The sequence below is a fragment of the Cyprinus carpio genome, chromosome A10, assembly GCF_018340385.1.
Source record: "Cyprinus carpio isolate SPL01 chromosome A10, ASM1834038v1, whole genome shotgun sequence".
NCBI lineage: Eukaryota > Metazoa > Chordata > Actinopteri > Cypriniformes > Cyprinidae > Cyprinus > Cyprinus carpio.
In genome coordinates, this window is record NC_056581.1 from 8,346,655 (window position 1) to 8,361,969 (window position 15,315).

Genomic DNA, 15,315 nt, shown 5'->3' on the forward strand with positions numbered 1-15,315 from the left:
ACACTGACACTTTGGACATTAAAAAAAAATCCCTTATGTGCTGGTGTTACATTTTCCCATTTCCAGTAAGCTGAAGGATATAGAAATCATGAATCTTTAAAAACGAGTGGAGTCAAACAGGTACTGCTAAGAATGACAGACAGTTCAGGCAAGCCCATTACTCAAACACATTTACTTTTTTCCCCACGCATTTCGCTCTGTTTCTTCAAATGAATAGTTTAGAGCTAGCTCATATCTAATGATTGATGGGTGGAGGAGAGGGGGGGATTGTTTCCACAGACATGAGTGAAAATGCAGCACATGCAGAACCCCGTTTACTATAAAATATATTTTTTCTGCAAACCAAGGAGGATATATCTTCAGACAAGAGATTTATTATTCTTTATTTATAGTTTTTTTACATAATATAATATAATATAATATAATATAATATAATATAATATAATATAATATAATATAATATAATATAATATAATATAGTTACAGTAAATATCTCCTTTTGAACTGGTTATGAAAGGCATGAGGGTGAATAAATGACTGAACTGTTCCTTCAAGTCTCAAAATAGTTTCTATAAATATTAAAAGAAATATAAGTTGGTACATACTGAATGCGAGCAATAGAAAAGAGGAAGCGTGGCGTATTCATCTTTCTGGATCTAAAGAGGAACGGAAGACTGAATGAAAACACAGACCATACAGAGCAAATGTCAGACTGTCAATATTTCATAACAAGACCTGGCCTCTCATTTTCAGGCTACTTTTATTTCTTTTCACTGTGTCACTTTGTGGAAACTCGCTAACAAAGACTTCTGAGCGCAGTTTTGAAGTTTGACGACTCCTGAGGGAAGGCTCTTCATCAGTGACCGGTGAAATCAATGCCAATAGAGCAGCCGTGCGACTGTGTGTCGGCTTTTCTGTAATGAGGATAGCGTGAAACCCTCAAAGGGAAAAGACAGAGATGGAGAGAATGAGCGAGAAGAGATGGTCCGTCGCAGGAGGGAGGTGTTTCTAAGAAACCGTCTTTCAGATGACAAGGAAAATGTAGATTTCTCTTTCTTTCACCTACTGTGAATGTTAGTGTGGCTTTTCACTTCCACATGCCTTTTTCCATAAAAAATCATGATTTTTGAACAAATCAGCACGTTTTGGTGACTCTCCAGGGTGGTCCGTCAGAAGAGAGATGAAGGGGAAGTTTATCCGCCCTCATCCACCCAAAGGCTGCTTGTATAACTCATCCATATTTCTTTTCCACTCCGTCTATTATTCATTTACCACACAGAAGCGCAGACCCTCGCTCTCAGCACGCAATCCACACACAGCATTCATAAATACATGAGGGGCCACTTGATAAAGCAATTTAGAGTGTGTCTGACTGCACAAAAACACCTGGGATTTGTTCATGAGGATGGAATCGAGGTCAGCAGAAACATCTCTCTAGTCATAATGCAAGCAAAAACGGACCCCTCGGAGTGTGCATTATTCAGGACTTCCTCAATCATTTTAAGATACAACATTGAGCACAGCAGTTCGGAGTGTTTTCAGGCCAATCTGTGGTGTGTGTGGTAAGTTGCATAACCTGGCAAACACTTCCTGTATGACCAGGCTGATCTCCATCACCCAAATCACAATGTATGATCAGTTACACACAAACAGAATGATTGTACCCTATTTTATATATGTTTATTATGACTGTCAATCACAAAAACTGTAACACTTGCACCTAATTTGTAAACAAACATAATGTCAAATGTGTGTAGAATCAACATAGGAAGTATATTTAAAAAATAAACTTACAACAATTATCTCATGAACCCATTATTATAATAAATGTTGCATTTATCGCTGGCTTTATTTAGGAGAAATAACTCCAGTTAATGTTTCTCATTCTCTGTCATTCCTTTATCTGCCATCCTGTTTGGTTCATTTCTTTCACTTCAGAGTTTACATATTTAACACATTCTTTTTTTATTCTAAGTAAAATAGTAGCAACATTTAGTTTCAATATTTTTATGTGATGATCAGTTATCTCAATACGCCATTATTGCAATATTGATGTGCACTTACAACTTAATATTGGACTTCAGATTTCAGATCAATTTGGATAAACCAGACCACAACATGCAAGTAAAAAATATTTAAATAATTAAAAATTACAGTAAGTTATAGTTATCAATATTAATTGCAGTAATAAAAGTTTCACAGCTATATTTAAGAAACACATAAAGAATCCTGGAAAAATGTAGTATGGTTTATACATAAATATTAAAAAGCCTAACTTTTACCCAAAATAATGATAATCTGATGTGACATTAAATTAATGGCTGTTGAAAATACAGCTTTGCCACCACATGAATAAATTACATTTTAATATATATTAAAATACAAAAGTTATTTTAAATTGTAATAATATTTCACAATATTACTTTTATATATTAGAAACAAACAAATAAATAAAATCTACACAAGCCTACATAGTCAGGAAAAAGTCTATACGTTAAGGAAAAACATTTTTCATTGTTTCTAGCATATACAGGTACTCTTTACGGTTTGAAAATCATCCCAGGATGCACCTCATAAAGTGAAATACAATAATGTTTTGCTTGTTTTTAACAATGTTTGGTCACTATATAATTCCCACACTTTCTTTTGTGCTGTTTCATAGGTTTAATGACAATATTATTCTCCTGAAATGCATAAAACTTTTCTCTAGTCATGTACTGTACAGGCGCAGGACAGCAGGAGGGCTGGAAATACTGGCGAACTGTGTTTCTTGTGTAAGGGTGGGAGTCTATAGGCACAGCTGGGGGACTTTTAATAGTTTAAAGCAGATGAGACTAAGTCTAACCCTTGATTTGCTCTTCTCAACCTGCAGTTTCAGTTACTGTAGTCGATGGGGCACTGCTGTTTCACTGACATCTGAGATTGCTTTCAACTATGTGCCTCTAATGAAGTTTGGCTAGAACAGCAGCACTGAGTCAAGCGCTTCACTTTATGTCTAACACTGGAATTATTGGAATAAACGACTTAAACATCAATATGCTTAAATTATCTGGGGCAGTAACCTAGTACAGACAGTACTGGAACAACTTATTGCACCTTTGCGAAATATAATATTTGATTATCGCACTTTTAAGATGAAGCTAAGCATCCCATTATAACACAACTCATAATAAAGGAGCTCATTTACTGTATTGCTTTAAACTCATTAACAACAACATCATGTTATTGGTTTGAGTATTATTACCGATCTGACATTTACGGACAAGTATTAATGATTTAAATTTGTAGTGAAAAGTTCACTGCTACAAATCAGCCCCTCAATATTCTTAAGCATGAACACACAGTGACCTTTTTGCTGATGTTAAAGGACGCTTTGTTTATCAGTTTACTGTCAGATTTAACTGGTTTTCTTTACCAGATCAGATCTTTCCTCTTCAATATGTATAGTCGTAAGAAACTCAGAGTTTACTGTTACTACTGCTGCTCCTCCTCTAAACACTGTTTTATTGAAGCAGATTTTTGACAACTTAATTTCACAGAAAAACTTAATAGTTTTATGAGGTAGAGCCATGGGTAAGATAATTATCCACTAATGTCTGGGGAAAGACGTTATGAAATCTATTAATGTTCACCAGTAAAACGCACCGTGTTATCAGAGGAACGTGAGCTGAAGAATTTGTTCTGAGCAACACTAATCGAGACGCACTGAGAGAAAGTAAACTAAAGCTGCGTTGAGAGTTCAAAATAATTCAAATATAGTGAATCAAATGTGTATCTTGTACTGAGCCCAAACAGAAGCCACAGCCGTAACGATGATGGATGGATGCCTGCACCCTTGGCATTTCATATCAGAATAAAGCTCCCACATTACACGTGCGCGGGGGACCTGCCGGGACCGCGAGCCTCCCTCTTGGAGCCCTGCTGAAGAGAGCCTGTCTCATCATTTATGTGGAGCGGTCTCTCCAGTTGTGTAAAAGGAATGGGAAATAAAGCTGAGGCCTAATCGAGGACCCTCATCAGTGGAGCCGGTGGCATTTTTCCTGCTTTTGCCAAACGAAACAAACTCAATTACCATTAGAAAGCTGCCCCTCTAATGTGGATGAACAATGGCAGGCGCTTGATGGATACACGCGGGCCGTTAGTGTTTGCCTTCCTACACCAGTCACTCAAACTTTAGCGTGTGGGCCTTCTAATGGCCGCGATAACGGTGATTCATTACAGTGTCATATCCTTCATGCCTGACTTCTTGTCAACCCAGACAAAGACCTGATACACGCTCCAGGGTAGCAGCCAATCAAACTGTTCGAAAAATAAGCAGAGGCCATTTTAAATTTTGTCTCTGTACAGACAGCGTTTAAGATTGACTGACAGTGAAAAACTCTGGGAAAGGACACTGAATATATAATTCAAAATATATAAGCTCTTAGAATCAATATATTTGTTGCTTTTTTTGTACTGAATGGTGGAATGGTGGACAACATAGCAGAACAGAAAACCTCTTAAAGGGACACTCCACCCCAAAATGAAAATTTTGTCATTATTCACTTACCCCCATGTCGTTCCAAACCCGTAAAAGCTTCGTTCGTCTTCAGAATACAATTTAAAATATTTTGGATGAAAACTGGGAGGCCTGTGACTGTCCTATAGACTGCAAAGTAAATAGCAGTGTCAAGGTCCATAAAATATATGAAAGTCGTCATCAGAATACTCCATCTGCCATCAGACATGCAATCTGGGTTATATGAAGCGACAGGAACACTTTTTGTAAGTGAAGAAAACAAAAAAACGACTTTATTCAACAATCCCTTTGTCAACAGTCTCCTCTGTGTCTCTCCATATCACCGTATGCTGCATATGCCCTTCTGTATCATCCGCCCCACAACGATGAGCTGTTTTCTTTCAAATCAAAGCTAAATACACATAGAAACAGTGCATCCTTGTGGCGTGGATGATTCGGAAGAGCATACGGTGATATAGGTCCTTTTATGGACCTTGACACTGTTATTTACTTGGCAGTCTATGGGACAGTCACAGGCCTCTTGATTTTCATCCCAAATATCTTAAATTGTGTTCCGAAGACGAACGAAGTTTTAAAGGGTTTGGAATGACATGGGGGTAAGTGATTAATGACAAAATTTTCATTTTGGGCTGGAGTATCCCTTTAAGACCATTTTGGCCAGCAGAAATATGAGACTATATGGGAACAGAGAGTCTGTTATTTATATTTTTAATAGTGCTAAAATCAACTTCCTCTACTTTGTGGTTTGTACAGTACAGAGGAAACTGCACTTCTGATAACTTTGTATGTTCCTAAAACAACATTAACAGGACTTCATACTTTTTGAAGCCTTAAACTTATAATATCCTGCAAACTGCATACGTTTGATCAGATAAAAGGTAATACTGTGAAATATAATTACAATTTGTTTATAATGTTTATAGAGTGGAAATGCACTCCTGACAGAAACAACATTGCTGATTGTTAAAAATTAACTTTCTAAAAGAATGCAGCCGTAAAAATGAAAATAGATATTATTATATTATATATAAATAAAATAATAAAACATACAATAAATACAAAACAATTAATATTTTCACACATACAGTACATGCAGAACAATGGGGAAAAACACATAATACATTAAGAATTTATGCTTTAAACAGACCAAAAACTTAGTTATATGTACCTTGTTTAAAGACATTCAGAAATGTTTTACTAATAAATAAATACATGCATCCATACATACTGATTAAAAATAATATTTTTTTCACTGTATCTCCTTAAAATACATATAACCCATATGAAGCCAATGACTGAAGCAAAGAGTGCATTTTTCAGGAAGATTACCTTTAACGACTGGGAAGTTTAGAACAATGCTTTTCAGTGACATGCTAATTGTTGGGCCTGTCTTTTGCAAATAAACACAATGGACCACAAAATGACTTCTGTCATGTCACTTCAGTTGCTCTGACAATTAAAACCTCAGGTGGGAGAAATTGCGCGGAGAGACGAAGAGAAAGTAAACGACAGAGAGGAGGGAAAAGTTGTCTGACAGTTTAGCAACATAATAGTTTTAGCTGGCTTGCCTGCTGAGTTTGGCTTTTCTGAAGTTGCAGAACAAAGCAGCCACGATGAAGCATCTTGACAGCCGGTAGTTAGAACCATTCTCTAATATAGAAGAATGTCTGACTCTGCTTGCGTTCAATATCTGTTTGATTTAAATAAACCCATGAGTCACATGCCAGTGTGCAATTGGATAAAAGAGAAATTAAGTGCATTTGCTTGCCCAAAAATATATTTTGAGTACATCTGTCTTCTGTGCTAGATCTTCTGACAGTAGAATGAGAAGTTGTGAAGTTTGCAAAGTATTTTTTCCCACATACTGATAGATATCCCGAGAGAGAGAGAAAAAAAAGTGTTTTATTCTTTCATGCCATCTCTCCTAACAACATAATCATTTCTGAATTTATATTTCAGGATTCTCATGAGACCTCAAGAACTTGCTAAAGTCCAAGTGTGATGCTAATGTTAACATGTAAAAATAAATTTTATATTTGATATTAAAGGCTGTTGCAGGGTTACAGATTAAATGTCACTCATTTACGTTCACCAATCCCATCACAGAAGATTGTGACATTTGTGTTAACTTCCTGCATATCGCAAGTTCCTTTTTGTATAAATACATGAACCCTTACTACAAACACACAGATACATCAGGAGTACAAGGAAATACCCCTTAGGAGACAGTAGTAGTTAGTTAGGTAGGAAATAGCTTTGTTTAATACTTCACATTTACGCATCAAAATTAAAAGGTTGTAGCTATCCAAACCTGTATGGAAAATGCCTGGGCATGAGAATGAAAGTATGGATAAAGGTTCGATAATGGACTCAGAAGACAGAATAGAGAAGATGGTTGATATCTATGTGAGTGCTGAGGCTGTAAGAGATATGAAACATAAGAAAGACAAAGAAGACTTTGACAACCAAACACCGAAAACCCAAACACCTCAACAAACAGGTAACTGAGATTAATTGCAAAAACATTTACTCATAAAAGCTGGTGTAAATCGGATAGAGAAATGGAGGAGAATATAGAATAACATAATGTCTGTCATTTTCAGGAAGTGATTCAGTGAGGAACAGAAGCTCCAGAGCAGCTGTAGTGTGTTTGGTGCTGCTGTGTGGTCTTCTGCTGACTGCAGTCATAGTGCTGTGTGTCACACTCACTCAAGAGAGACAACAGTTCATATCCAAGATTGAAAATCTGACCAATGAGAGAGAACAGCTAATACTCAAGAACACAAACCTGACCAATGAGAGAGAACAGCTAATACTCAAGCAGCTAATAATCAAGAACACAAACCTAACAGCTAAGAAATGAACTTCGGATTTGTGGTAAAGTTTCTTCAGTCTGTGTATTTATTTGCTATACATCAGACTTTTTTAAAGCATGATAGAGTTGGTTGTGGTCTCAGTAACTTTAGTGTACACAATGTATGAGTATACTTTCTGATACAAGTTACAGACAGATGAGTGTGAATGGAGATAATAAACTAACAGCTGAACTGGTTCTGTTAACAGTTGGATGGACTTGCTATCAGTCCAGTTTTTACTTCATGTCTACAGAGAAGAAGAACTGGACTGAGAGCAGAAAATACTGTACAGAGAGAGGAGCAGATCTGATCATCATAAACAATAGAGAGGAAAAAGTGAGTAAGAGAATGTGTGTTTACAGTGTGTAGCAGCTGAATGTGAGATGGCCAGAAGAAATGTGTCTTTATGATGTAAATGTGCAACCTTTTTATCTGTTCAGGATTTTGTTCACAACACGTCTGGTAATGCTGTATTTTATATTGGTCTGACTGACACTGACGTGGAGGGCACATGGAAATGGGTTGATAACAGCACACTGACCTCTAGGTGAGACATTACTGAATTAAACTAATTATTCTCATAGTCAGTATTGGAGGACAAGGCATTGTAGACTAACACTGATCTGTAGTTTCAGCTTCTGGGCGTCCAATGGACAAATAACCGAGCCAAATGGAGGACAAGGCATTGTAGACGAGGACTGTGTTGTGACTGTAGCTGTGCCTCCGGCAAAGTGGCCTAATTTAGTAGGGTGGTTTGATGTTTCATGTAATACATCTTATCAATGGATCTGTGAGAAGAGATCACAGTTCATTCTGCCATAGGAACATCACACACCTTTCTGACACAAGTTCAACAATACAAAACTTTTGTAATAATTGATTAACATTTAAAACAGTGTTTTCAACCTTGTTTCTGGAGGACACCTACAACTGCACATTTTGAATGACTCCTTTTGTCCCATTTCATGTCCATAATACATAATGTGCAAAATGGGACCCCAGAATTGTTTTTCATTCAACCAGAAATGCCTTGTGAGTGAACGTCAGAGTTTTCCACTATATAAGTGAGATTACAGTCTTTTATTATTTGTACATTATTCAGTTATACATCACCAGTCACTGTGAAACACTCCAATACTTAAAACAAGTTTGAATAAAACAAAGGTATTAAATTGGAGTTAAGGCTGCAGAAATATTATTAATTCATCCCAAGTTTGTATTTGTATTCATTTTTCATAAAAGAAAATGGTGTGTGAGAGAAGTATGTTAGATGTGATAGTTACAATGCAAAATACTTGACAAAAGTCTGCACACTCCACAAAAAATCATACGTAAGATAAAAGAAACAAGGAAAATGTTTTGGTCACATGTTTGGTCACATAATTACAATGCAAACATCATGATGGTTAAGATAAAACAAATCTGTCTTAAAAACCACTGAATTTGTATTTATTTACAGAAGTGTATTATGACATCAAACCTAAACTCCTCTAATATGTGTGACTCAGGCCTAGTCTGTGATGATGTTGCAGGATGTTCTGAATAAATGCATTTTGTCAAGTAAAATTCAACTTGATAAACATTAAAGTTTGCCTAAAAATGGAAATTCTGAATGGACCATTTTCAAGCTTTTTTTTTTAAAAAAAGAGAAAATTGCTAGGAGATATTTTGACAGCATTTCTGTTTTATTTTTATTATGTGTTATTGTGGTATTCTGTATAATTAAATCAAACTAAGTATAATATAAAACATCTTTGTTTTCATTATACTCATCTACTCATTATTAAAAAAAAAAAAAAAAAATCCACATTTTATAAAATAATCCATATGACATTAATTATTTAGTATTATTAATTACTGAGTGCTGAATTATGCTTGGTGTTAATTTCTCAAGAGTTCACATCTTCATTCACATATTCTTTCCATGAGTCTTATCACTAGAATAAAAATAACTAAAATAAAAGAACAATCCAAACCTACAATAAATTATTAAAATCCAAAAAAAAAAAAAAAAATGAATAATTAAACTGAAAACACAATCCATCATTTCATTTTATAATTCAAAACAAAATATAAAAACAAAACTTATTATGAATATGCCTGCTGGTGCCCAACATGAGAACCAACAGTTAGAGAGGTTCCTGAAACTTATTTATTGGTCGGTCGGTTGGTTTATTGGATTATTGGTTGGTTGAAAATAATGGTGAATATTCTGTTTTTCTGTAGGTGTGCTAAGCCATTCCTATGGGTGTTCAAGTTCTTACTGTAAATGAAGTGTCTAATGTAAATTTAATAGATCTTGGCCTTTATATGAACTGTATATGATCATAAACTGAACATGTTGTTATATTACATACTATAATTACACAGAAGAACACACTGGGGTGCAAGTATCTGCCACTATTTACACTCAGTGCAAAGAAAAGAGAAAATAGTAAATAATGTTGACAGTAATTGCAACGAGCCTTCAAAACTGTATTTGCACTTGTAAGTACAATTTAACTTAATCTTGTTTAAACAAACCTCTTTAAGTAAAAAGGCAAAGCATAATATAAAAAAAAAAAAAAAAAAAACATAACCCTGATTAGATGAAAAAAAAAAAAAAAAAAAAAAAAAAGGAAGAAGAAATGGATGGAGAACAGATCCCTGTAGTTCCCCTTCACAGCCGCATATGGTTTTGCTTTATATTTAATAATCACTTCAGAAGCCTGTCATAACAGGAAAACCTGTGACAACAAATAACCTATTGCATGTCATACATATAGTAACATACACATCGGATAATATTTCACAGTTCAGTTTCATAAGACTTTTCACAATTTACTTTAATACAACACCATAGACATGCTTCATATTCAGCAACTTATCAATGCTAATTAATCATGCATTTCTTTGTATAATTTTAAACCATATAAACTAGAAAGAATGTAATATATTGTATTTTTTATTTTTTTTTTTTACACTTCATAAAAAAAATCTAAACAACCATAAAACAATCATTTACAAAACTTTTTCCTTAAAACAAGCATGTACAAAACTTTTTTACTGTAAAATATAGCAGTTACTGACGTTTTAATTAAATTGAATTGAATTGAACTGCACTACAGAAACCAAAAGATGTTTAGGATTTGACAAACCTCAACAGTTACTGACAGTAGTTCTGTTAAAAAAGTTTACCTCCTTGAAAATCATCAAATAACTCACACTTCTTGAAAAATATGTAAACGCAGCTGCTGCTAAAACTGTAAACTGCTCACCGCTCTGGACTGCTGATGTAGCAGCAACAAAAAGATTTCCAGCAGCACTCACTGTCAAAATGTACAAGCCCCTGATGAATTTAAACAAAGACAATGAATAACTATGTCTTTATATATGCATTTAAATCCCATTACAATAAACTAAATCCACACTGTAAAGAAGGGGAAACAAATCCAGTCTACTTCTGCAGTGAGTTGAAGTTCCTGTCTGCATAAATACTGGCCACACAAACACAGATGATGAGAACAACACAGTCCACTCAAGGAGAGACACTAGTGTTATTTTGACACCAAAACTGTCTGAAGGTGTAAAAGAAAATCGATAGTATTTATGAAAATGACGTTATAAGAGGTAAAATTGGAAAAGATTTAACGCAAGGAAAATCATCTGAACTCACAGGTAGACTCAACACAAGGAAAATCATCACAATCATAAGTGGATAAATAAAGAGAATAAAAGCATGTTTGTTCTTCAGGAAGTTCAGTGAAAGGATCAGAAACTACAGAGCAGCTGTAGTGTGTTTGGTGCTGCTGTGTGTTTTCTTCTGCTGACTGCAGTCATAGCACTGTGTGTCACACTCACTCAAGAGAGACAACAGTTCATATCCAATAATGAAAACCTGACCAATGAGAGAGAACAGCTAATACTCAAGAACACAAACCTGACCAATGAGAGAGAGCAGCTAATAATCAAGAACACAAACCTGACCAGTTACCTTCAGATTTGTGGTAAAGTTTCTTTAGTCTACATACTTATTTGCTATATGCCAGATTTTTTTTTTTTAAAATTATTATTTTATTTATTATTATTATTTTTTATATTTTTTGATAGAGTTGGTTGTGGTCTAAAAAAATATAGTTGGTTGTGGTCTCAGTAACTTTAGTGTACACAATGTACAATAAAACTTACAGATACAAGTTACAGACAGATGAGTGTGAATGGAGATAATAAACTAACAGCTGAACTGGTTCTGTTAACAGTTGGATGGACTTGCTATCAGTCCAGTTTTTACTTCATGTCTACAGAGAAGAAGAACTGGACTGAGAGCAGAAAATACTGTACAGAGAGAGGAGCAGATCTGATCATCATAAACAACAGAGAGGAAAAAGTGAGTAAGAGCATGTGTATTTACAGTGTGTAGCAGCTGAATGTGAGATGGAATGTGTCTATTTATGATAAAAAAAATTTTTTTTTTATGACACAAATTTATTTGCTCAGGATTTTGTTCACAACAAGTCTGGTAATGCTGTATTTTATATTGGTCTGACTGACACTGATGCGGAGGGCACATGGAAATGAATAAAAGATACAAAAGAAGAAAATTATTCTCACAGTCAGTATCATATCAAACAGAAAGCAGCACTGAACATCTAACACTGATCTGTAGTTTCAGCTTCTGGGCATCCAATGGAGCAATAACAGAGCCAAATTCAGGACAAGGCATTGTAGACGAGGACTGTGTTGTGACTGTAGCTGTGCCTAAACTGCCAGAGTGGGCTAATTTAGTAGGGTGGCTTGATGTTGCATGTAATGTACAATTTCAATGGATCTGTGAGAAGAGGATTTCACAGTTCATTCTGCCATAGGAACATCACACACCTTTCCGAGACAAGTTCAACAATACAAAACTTTCGTAATAATTGATTAACATTTAAAACTGTTTCTCAACATTGCTCCTGGAGGACACCCACAACTGCACATTTTGAATGTCTCCTTTTGTCAGACTCCCATTTCATGTCCATAATACATAATGTGCAAAATGGGACTCCAGAAGTGCATTTCATTTATCCAGAAATGCCTTGTGAGTGAACGTCACAGAGTTTTCCAATTTATAAGTGAGATTTCAGTCTTCATTTATTATTTGTTCATTATTCATTTATATATCACTCCAGGGGCCCCACTCCAGCACTGTAAAAAAATCCAACTTACAGTTTGTATTACAAACTCAGTTTTTAAAGTTAATTCAACTATTTAACATTTAAAAAAGTTGAGATAACACAGAAAAGTAAGTAAAATAGAAATTTAGATCAATTTGTTTAAACCAAATTAATATTTAAAGTTGGAACAACTAACAACTTTCAGTTTGTTATTAGTATTGCCCACAAAGGCTGATGAGCATGCGCAGTTCGATCACTTTTTTTATACAACGCCATTTTAATTTCTCCCGCTTTTTCGAGTTGCCTCAAGCGGCGCCCGTTTATTCAGTCATTGTGATGTGTATCAATTCATGATTTAAATGAAATTTGTTCACAATATGCGCTTTTGTACAACATAGGTGGCGGCTAGTTAGTCAGTTCAATTTTCCCGCCTGGTCTTATGAGTTACCTCAGGTCAGACGTCGCCTATCTTTTTCTGCCTGACAGTGTAAGTTAATCTCTCCGGTTGGTGCTGTTCTATATATAATATTTACCATAAGAGTTTAATTATGTTTGTTCTAAATATGTGCTTTTGTATACCGTATTTCCTTTCGTTTTAGAGTTGCCTCAGGCGGCGCCCGGTTAATGTTGGTCCGTCATTGTTATCACTCCGGTAAGTGGTGGTTTTTGTGTATCAATTTAAGACATGATTTGAATGACATTTGTTCACAATATGCACTTCTTTACAACGGTGTAGGTGGCGGCAAGTTAGTCATTTCAATTTTCCTGCTTCGTCTTCTTTTTTTTTTTTCTTTTTTTTATTGAGATAACAAAAATGGGGAATACAGAGACATTTGAATCTGTAAAACAATAAGATTGAAATTCTGCATCCTGTATCACATATCAATCATGATTCTAATACATTCAGTATCCTTTTCAGCAGTTTAGATGTCTTTAGAGCTTTTCGATTATTCTGTATTGAAGTTAGAGAGTCATAAAAAATCTTCAGATCAGTGGAAAATAGTCTACCATTTGGTACAGTCGATATGCATTTTGCTTTATGTATATGATATTTTCCTAATAGAGTAAGAATTTTAATTATATTATCAATTTCCAATAAACCAGTATCACAATCCATAAACAAGACCATTACATCAGTTATAGTGACAGACTTGTAAAATAACTCCAAAAGAAACCAAGAAACTTGGGAGCAAAATAATTTGGTATAATTACAACTGAAAAATAGATGTACAATTGTTTCATTTTCTTCTTTACAGAAACTACATAATGGCGAAAACCCTTCTTTAAACTTACTAATAAAATCATTACATGTCCTGCTTCGTCTTCGAGTTGCCTCGGGTCAGACGAGCGCCAGGTTTTTTTTTTTGGTGGTTTTTTTACTATTTATTTATTTTTTGACAGTGCAATTGCTCTGGCAGGTAATGTTCTATGCAGGCTATGATAATAATTTACAATAACATCTGAATGGTATTTGTTCACAATATGCGCTTCTGTACAACTGCTTAGGTGGCTCCAAGCTGGTCAGTTCAGCTTCTCCTGCTTCGTCTTCGAGCTGTCTTAAGTCATTCAGTGGCAGTTTTTCCCGACAGTGTCATGACTTAGGTAAGCACTGTTTTATATATATTAAGTAAAAGGATTTAGATTATGATTAAGGATGTAGAGTTTTCTTTATTTGGTTATAATACGTTCATTTTGTACAGTTGTGTGGGTGCCTTTGAGTTTTGAATAAGGTAATTGAAGTTATAAGTATATTAAGAAAAAAAGTTAAAACAAATGTAACCGTATAAGATAAGCTTGTGTGTTTTCATCTCAAAGATGTATTTTCTTCATTTAACTTATTTTACATTTATGTGCTGGTTCAGTGCAAAGTATTTGTGGAGCTTATGTTTGCTAGGTGGACTATAAATCTGTATTTAAAGCTTAAATTCATACAAATAATTTAAGAGCTATTTTAAATCTTAAATTCATAGTAGTTTTTTTATTATTATTATTTGATATTCGTTTAACCAACTTGCTTGCTTTATGATAGTATTTTAAGTTGCTCTTTTATATTTTTTCTCTAGCAATAAATTAATGTATCCCTTGTGGTTAAAAATAAAATAAAATAAAATCTTATGTTGTTGCCCAAAGAATTAGTTCTACCACTGTATTGTTTTTTTTTTTTCTGATTAGGGTGATTCAGTGCAAGATATGCAGATTTGAACACCCTGCCCAGGAGGTCCTTTTGAAACATGACCACTTGTGCCACTACCAGGAAAGATACCGCCAACTACCCTGCCTCTACACAGATTGCATCTGCTCCTTTAAAACCACTGGTTGAAGTCTCACCTTTTAAGATCACACAAGTGCTTATCTTCACGTGAGAGTCACTTAACATTTAATTGTGAATTGTGTGACTTTAAGGAAATTTGTAAAACACCTGATTACTGCAAACGTGTAAGCAGCCATTTTAAAAAATCATGAAACTTTAAGGTGCCCTTTTAGCCAGTGTTTAAAACAAAAACGCATTTGATTTCATCATCCAGTGGTCACAGAAGTCAAAAACATTGCAGCTTTTCCTTTACAGACTTCAGAGCAAATATCGTTATTCAAAATGCAGAACTAAAAGACAATGAGCCACAAACTCTTTGTTGCTATGCACACACTTTTATCGCCATTGCAATTAATTTTATATTGATTTTGATAGATATGAAGGACAGATATGAAAGCCAATACATTTTTGACTGGACCTGTTGTTATTGTTGCATATTATTTTGGACTTGAATTGTGTGAAGTTTTTACTTTTGCAACTCAAATGTGACATAAG

General features: G+C 34.8%; 1 protein-coding gene and 4 long non-coding RNA genes across 8 annotated transcripts in view; 4 read left to right on the forward strand and 1 right to left on the reverse strand.

The window, feature by feature from the left end:
• LOC109055178 (cell adhesion molecule 2-like) overlaps positions 1 to 15,315 on the reverse strand; it is a 360,969-nt gene that overhangs the window by 90,833 nt on the left and 254,821 nt on the right. The window lies entirely within an intron of this gene.
• LOC109055179 lies at positions 7,552 to 8,052 on the forward strand. The gene is made up of 3 exons (XR_006160982.1): positions 7,552 to 7,710; positions 7,815 to 7,921; positions 8,010 to 8,052. It is a non-coding gene; the product is annotated as an uncharacterized LOC109055179 (long non-coding RNA).
• On the forward strand, positions 11,178 to 11,930 carry LOC122146432. Its single transcript, XR_006160984.1, has 3 exons — positions 11,178 to 11,360; positions 11,613 to 11,740; positions 11,851 to 11,930. It is a non-coding gene; the product is annotated as an uncharacterized LOC122146432 (long non-coding RNA).
• LOC122146431 lies at positions 12,842 to 13,292 on the forward strand. The gene is made up of 3 exons (XR_006160983.1): positions 12,842 to 12,996; positions 13,109 to 13,161; positions 13,246 to 13,292. It is a non-coding gene; the product is annotated as an uncharacterized LOC122146431 (long non-coding RNA).
• On the forward strand, positions 13,906 to 14,970 carry LOC122146433. Its single transcript, XR_006160986.1, has 3 exons — positions 13,906 to 13,927; positions 14,016 to 14,111; positions 14,682 to 14,970. It is a non-coding gene; the product is annotated as an uncharacterized LOC122146433 (long non-coding RNA).